The sequence below is a fragment of the Peromyscus eremicus genome, chromosome 15 (genome assembly GCF_949786415.1).
Source record: "Peromyscus eremicus chromosome 15, PerEre_H2_v1, whole genome shotgun sequence".
Lineage (NCBI taxonomy): Eukaryota > Metazoa > Chordata > Mammalia > Rodentia > Cricetidae > Peromyscus > Peromyscus eremicus.
Genome location: NC_081431.1, coordinates 51823457 through 51830532, shown reverse-complemented (window position 1 = coordinate 51830532; position 7076 = coordinate 51823457).

The following is a 7076-nucleotide window of genomic DNA, read 5'->3' as shown; positions in this document are numbered from 1 at the left end:
GAATATCACACACTGAGATTTCTAAACTTGTACATTTTATGATATTGTTTTTTGACCATTTTTCATCTTTTTTTTCTAAAATTTAATTCATGTTCTTACAATTCTCTAAACTTAATATAAAGTCTACAATTTCCAAATTGAGGCATAATATAAGTGAAACTATATTGTGAATATCAGACTTTCTGGAAAGTATGGTGGAGTAGAGGTTCCTACTCAAGAGAGAACTTGAATTGTGAAGCTTGCCTGTCAATGACAGACACTTTCACAAGGCAGGGAACAATACTCAAGTTATACAGTAATGATTAAGAAAATTTATTTTATGTGCTTTTTAATATTTAAAATGAGAAAAACTATATATCTTCTGGACATCCTGTTGTGTAGTACAATGTTATAAGCCATCTGAATAGTTGGGTTACAACACTATCCTCATAAAAACTCAATGAGGTAATTAGCAATTGTATCTAATTTAAAGATGACAAGACTGAATAAATACAGGAAAATAATCCCATAACTAGCACCACCCAATGTTTTAGAATCAAAGAGAAAAATAAAGATAGCTCATGATTTTGTAGTTCTCATCATCATTTTCATTATTACCTAACATTATTCAAATGATTCCTGAAGAATGACAATTATTAAATTTAAAATCATAAAATGTTGTTCCTATAATAATAATGTAGCATTTATTCTCTCATAATGACTTTAATACAAAACTTGATTCTTTGCTATTAAGTAAAAACTAATTCTCCAAAATGACAACATAATTACATTTGAATTAAAATTTTGATAATTTATTAATATATTTTAAGTGAAAAGTTATTGTGTAGGAGTAAAAATATAACAACTAAAAATTATAATTTAATAATTATATATGCACATATAATGTTTTAAAAAAACATTTCTGTGGTATGGGATTTGAAGACTTTTACTTTAAACCCAATTTACTTTAATTTCTAATAAACATTCTTCTAAATTAACTCTTAAAATGTTTTTCATAATTTGTTTTATGTGAGTATTTTGTTCTTATGTATTTCTGTATACCATGTACATGTCTTGTCATAAAACGGAGTCAGACTCCTAACTTTTGTTGTGAATTTATTGAGAAAGTACCTCCTGAACCAAATATCATCTCTAAACTTGCTATGTAGCCTCAGATACCTTTGATTTCCTCCTGTCTCCAACAACCTAGTATTGTGCTTATAATTGTGTATCAACATACACAGTTTTACACGGTGTAAATGGAACAAGATCTTGAGTATAATAGGTGAGCACTCATCAAACTAAGCTATATGCTTAGCCCTAGGTCTGTTTTTGCCTACCTACTTTATTCTGTTGATTGATGTAAATGAGTCCTATTGTAGTTGAAGTTGATATATCTCAAAGCTGTTGATTTGCAAATTAATCAATTAACACACATATTAAAAATTATGTGTCATTATTTACTCCCAGTGAAAACAGTAAGATTTATTACAGTAGCTATATCACGCTAACATAATACATGCAAAGGACAACATCGGCATGTCACAGCCTGAAAATATGAAATATTTCAAAAACATTTTTTGTGTCTATGTGTAATGAACATTGATGAGTCTTTAAACATCAACTTCCTAGTCTTTAATAGACACTCCAGACATGGTTATGCAGTCTCCCCTGCTTTAGACTTACATCCCACCTGATATTATACTTTTACCCCTATTTATGTCCTTTTATTAGGCTAAATTCTAGTATCTTTCTTTTCAGAGATCTCCATTCATTTTTGTAGGCCCCACCACTATCTTGATTCACAAATCCTTTAGGGGCCGGGCGGTGGTTTTGTATACCTTTAATCTCAGGACTTGAGTGTAGATGAATTTCTAAATGGTCTTATTAAACAAAAATCACAGAGCCAGATATAGGGATGAAAGCCTGTGAGAGATCAGGGAAATAGGGAAAGTCACAGCTAAACTTAGCTCGCCAACCTCAGGTGACTGTCCAGGAAGCTGGCTGCTTCTATCATAACTCATGTTTTTTGGAAGTCACTTGTATGCACTTCCTGTTTTACTAGGTAATATTATTTCTTTCTCAGGTCTCTGAGGGAGTTGAAGTTTAGATCATTGTAGTTATAGTTTTTCTTGTTAAGAAATTCAGAAAAGAAACTCACTAAGAGATGTAAAGTGTATAAATTTGAAAGACATCATAAGCTGTTTTCTGTTGGTAATACAAGATATGATAAAAAGTAAATTAGGTACATTTTAGACTCACCAAAATAGGATAGATAGTGGAGTATTTTCTCTGCATATGTCAAATGCAAATGGACTAGACATTGTGGATGCATTTATTGTTTGTACATATTATATATAGTTATTGTACTTATTGTATATACTTTTTCTTATTTTAGTTATAACTTTTTTAATTCTTGTATTTTTTATTAGACAAAAAAAGGGAAATGTGGTGATATTTTATTTGTGCTTTAATAACTGAAGCTTGTCTGGAGATCAGAGGAAAAGCCAGCTACAACACAGAAGTCATGTAATGTTAGCACATGCCTTTAATCCTATCACTTGGCAGGCAGTATCTCTGTGTGTTAAATGTCACACTGGAAACAAAGCCAGGTGTGGTGGCATACACCTTAAATTCCAAAACCAGTTAACCATGGAAGTCTGGAGGTCTGTACAGACAAACAGGAAGTGTCAGAGCTGGGCAGAAAGAGGAAGTGATGTGGCTAGGTAGAGAGAGCAAATCAGATAGCAGAACAGCAAGGCATATAGACATGGGTAAACAGGAAGTCTTGGCATTTTGGAAGCTACAGAGTTGGTGAGGTAAGGTTAGCTGTGGCTTTCCCTATTTCCCCGATCTCTCCCAAGCTCTCACCTATATATCTGGCTCCATGGTTTTTATTTAATAAGACAGTTTAGAAATTCATCTACACTTGGGAGGCAAAGGCAGACAGGTGAGTTCAAGGCCAGCCTGGGCTACAGAGTGAGTACCAAGAAAGGCTCCAAAGCTACACAGAGAAACCTTGTCTCAAAAAACCAAAAAAAAAAAAAAAATTCCTTCAACATTGAATTCAGGTATTAAAATTAAAATTAACATGCTGTTGTCCTTTCTAAATATAACTCAATATGTATAATAATAATTATTTCTTGAAAAATGCTTAGTTCAAGAAAACAATTAGCTGAATATCAAAAACTAAAACAAACAAAATCTTCACAGTATTTGGATCTCTAGTCCAGTGACTCAACCACATTCAATCATTTCCTCCTTCACCCTCCTTGAATGTTTCTTTTCTTAGTCACCCACTTTTTATAGCCCGTAAATACACCTGTTAGCAGAGGTATGAATTTTTTAAATATCTTTATTTTTTCTACATATTTCATTAACTGAAAAATGAAAAATAAATCTGATAACAATTTCTACCCACGATGCATCTGTATCAAATGAGAAAATTTGTCTAGGAAAACAATTGTGGCTAAGTCAACTCAAAGTCACCGAGTTAAGTAGAAATTTAATACTTCTCTTAAATCTTTCACAGCATTCATTTTTTCTCTAAAATATCCTGTACTGCATTTTATCTCAAGTTCCTAGCACCACACAGAGGCAGTGGAGGGAAATTCTTAGCATGATATCATTCTATCTTTATTTAATGATTTTGTGCATAAAACTACCTTCTCTACCCAAAATATCATGATATGTATTTCATTCCTCCTCAAATTGTATGTTTTTTGTTATGCTCATTCAGTTCTATCAACTTTATTTGTATAACAACACTATCTACACAAAAATATGTAAATTGAAGTGAGGGTAAATAAAAAGGAAAGAGATTCTTTGATCTCATAACCTTTAATGTCCCATTTGTATTTAAACTGAAAAAGAGGTTAGAAATTGTTACCAATCCTTTCTTTCTTCTTGGACTTTTGTAAGATGAATTTAACACACACACACACACATACACACACACACACACACACACACACACAAACACACGTGTTCACCACAATGTTCTGCTATGGTCATACATCATCCTAACATTACTAAAATAAATGCTACATCATTGTTACAAACATTACTGGATCACAAAGAATTATTTATTACCATTGAGCACTTCCTTCTTAAATAGGTACCTCATTCTTTTCCACTTTGCTTTATTTTCCTTTTATTTTTGTGTGTATTTACTGTCTATATTGTTATTGGTTTCTAAAATCTCCCTGAGGTTAGTATTTTTTTTCAAGTCTACCCAGCTATTTTCTCACTTCACTGTCTCAAGTGTATGCTTCTCAATATTTATCTCTTGTTCATACTTTTCTCCAGAACACTATGACAATACATGCAAATTCCAGTGAAGTGTTTTTACTCAGATTTTAGAAAGTTAATTCATACATGAATTATACAAAGAACGGCAATTATCATCCATATACGGTCATTCTGACATCTCTAAACTCCAAAATAACAATTATGTTGACTGGTTAAAAGGCACAAAAAAAGAGATATATCTTTAGTACTTACTTTATTTTCATAAACTATGATAACATATTTCTTTACAATTGTATATATATTAGTTTTTCGTTGTGTATGTTTGTAGTGTGTTTATAATGTGTGTGTATTTGTGTGTGGGTGTGTTTGGATGACTGTGTTCACTTGCACTTGCACATGTATGAGGATGTTGCATTTGTAGTTTTCACAATCTCTGACATTAATATTTCTTTCCATTTAACCAGTAACTGATTACATCACTTTAATGATAGAGAATATACCCCATCTTCTTTTCATTTATTATCTATGTTCAATAATGCTACTAGAGCTTTTTTTGTTTGCAGATGTCTAATTTTATCAATTAATTCTCTGTTCAAAGTATTAGACTGCTTCTGTAGTCAGTAGAGTCAGGTAGCCCTTATCTGGCCTTTCCTCTCTTGCCAAGATGAAATGGTTCATTATATTACACTTCTAGCCAGAAATTCTGGATAAACTTTACTCTACTCTGAAATTGGCTAAAAATGTTACAACTAGTCCTCTTGAGACTTAACCATTTAGCTTTCTTACAAGATCCCACAAAGATACTGCTGCCCCCTAGACAGAAGGAAGTAATTTTAAGAAAACGACACCCCTTTTCCCAAAAGTTTTATTTCCTCAGGGTTATGGATAAGTTGTAATTGGGTTGGGGGTGGAACAGAAAATATAGACTCAGGATTCTCTTTTGGAAAAGAAAAAAGGAGAATAAATAGGATAGGATATTAAGGGAGATTATTGTATCTACTGGTAAACTAATTTAGCAAACTATTAGCCTTAGAGAATTTGCACTGGTATGGATTCTTGTATATTGATACAAATGTCAACTATTTTTCTATTCCTATTTAAGATAATTCATATACTGGTACAAATTCAAAACTATATATGTTCCTATTCCTATTTGAAATATTTTGTATATTAGTACAAATGTATTTGTCATACTGTCTATATGTTCTACATCTGTTTAGGATATTTTGTATATTGATACATATTAAGGATATTATTGCCATATTGCACTATATATTTCTACCTCTGGTTAAGGTATTTTGTATATTGTCACAATTTTGAGGTCATTGTCCTTACACTGTACCTTTGTTTACAGATTGTTGACCTTTATATGTGAAGCCTTAGTCCTTAAGTTATTTAAGTTGTTAAGAACTACAGGGTTATAGGCACCTATGCTTCTAATATAGTCAGGTTTTCCAGATATACAGAAATGTATGTCAGATAAACAGTTAATCTTCAGATACTTCATAGACCTAGAGAATATGGAATTTAAATGTTTTGATAACTTAGAATTCTGTTGACAAGAAACATGATTGTTCCTGGTAGCAGGAACCTACTCCCAGGAGAATGTTGGGCTTCAAAGACACTCCATTTGAAAGTTTGTCTTCTTGGCAAAATAAAAAATGGCTGGCTGGACAAAGAACTGCCTTTACCACAGCTGCTGATAGTATGCATGCTATCCTTTCCAGACAAGCAGGACAGAAAGAAAGGTGACTGCTGAACCTTGCCAAGACAGATTAGGATGGTCTTTCAAAATTTCTGCTTCTGATAATGGTCTGTCAGATATTCTAGACCTGTAGTAAAAAATGGATGCTCCAACAGTACTGAGAAACAGTAGGTGACTGTCCAGGCTGCCAGCTGTCTCTGTCAATTCTTGCAATTTTTGGAAATTGTTTGCTTGCACTCCCTGTTTTCTTAGGTAACATTATTTTCCTTCTCAAGACTTTGATGGGGTTGAAGACTAGATAGTCACAGTTACAATCCTCTCCTATTTTAGCTAAGAACATTTTATGTACTAAAGTTAGATTCTTCAGGATACGACAGCTGTTGGAGTGATCTCTGTACAATGCCATTTACCTATAGTCTGGACATTTCTGGATATTTAGTATGTGCCTCTTCCTTGATGTTGTTCTTGATGATTGCATTTCTATTTTGTTTATGTTATTAGCCTTCCCCTCTCCTGGATAATACTTCATAATTGTTCCTATGGTACATAGTTTTGTATGAGGTTAGAACTTTCTTATTTAGACAAAAGGGGGAAATGTAGTGGTTACCTATTCCACTTATGACCTTGGAGTACCAGGCCCTAGGGCGTGCCCTGGGTGCTACCCTTCTGATCTGAATGGCACATATGCCTCATTCTGTTCTCCCTCATGGACTTGGATGGTGGGGTCGGACTCAAGCATCAAATGCGGTGTGAGACAGACTACTAGCCTTCTAGGACCCTTTGATGGATTTTCCTATTCTGCTTAGTGAGTTGTTCTCCCCAAAATAATTTCTAAATAAATAGTTCCTTTATCAATATTTTCTGTAGTATTGTATTTTCCCTATTCATAGTATTCTTTGTGTTAGCCTTAGTGATCTATCTTAATGTTATATAAATTATCAAACTCATCCTAAATGATTATTATTTCTTATAAGTTTTTTTTAATTAAATATAGATTATCTGACAGTTGGTTACACGCACATGAGTGCAGGTGCATGCACTGGCTATAGTGAAAGGTCTCCTGGAGATGTACTTACAGTTTTGATACATCTGAAATTGCCACTGCAAACTGAACTCCCCTACCACAGCAGAAAATTTTGTG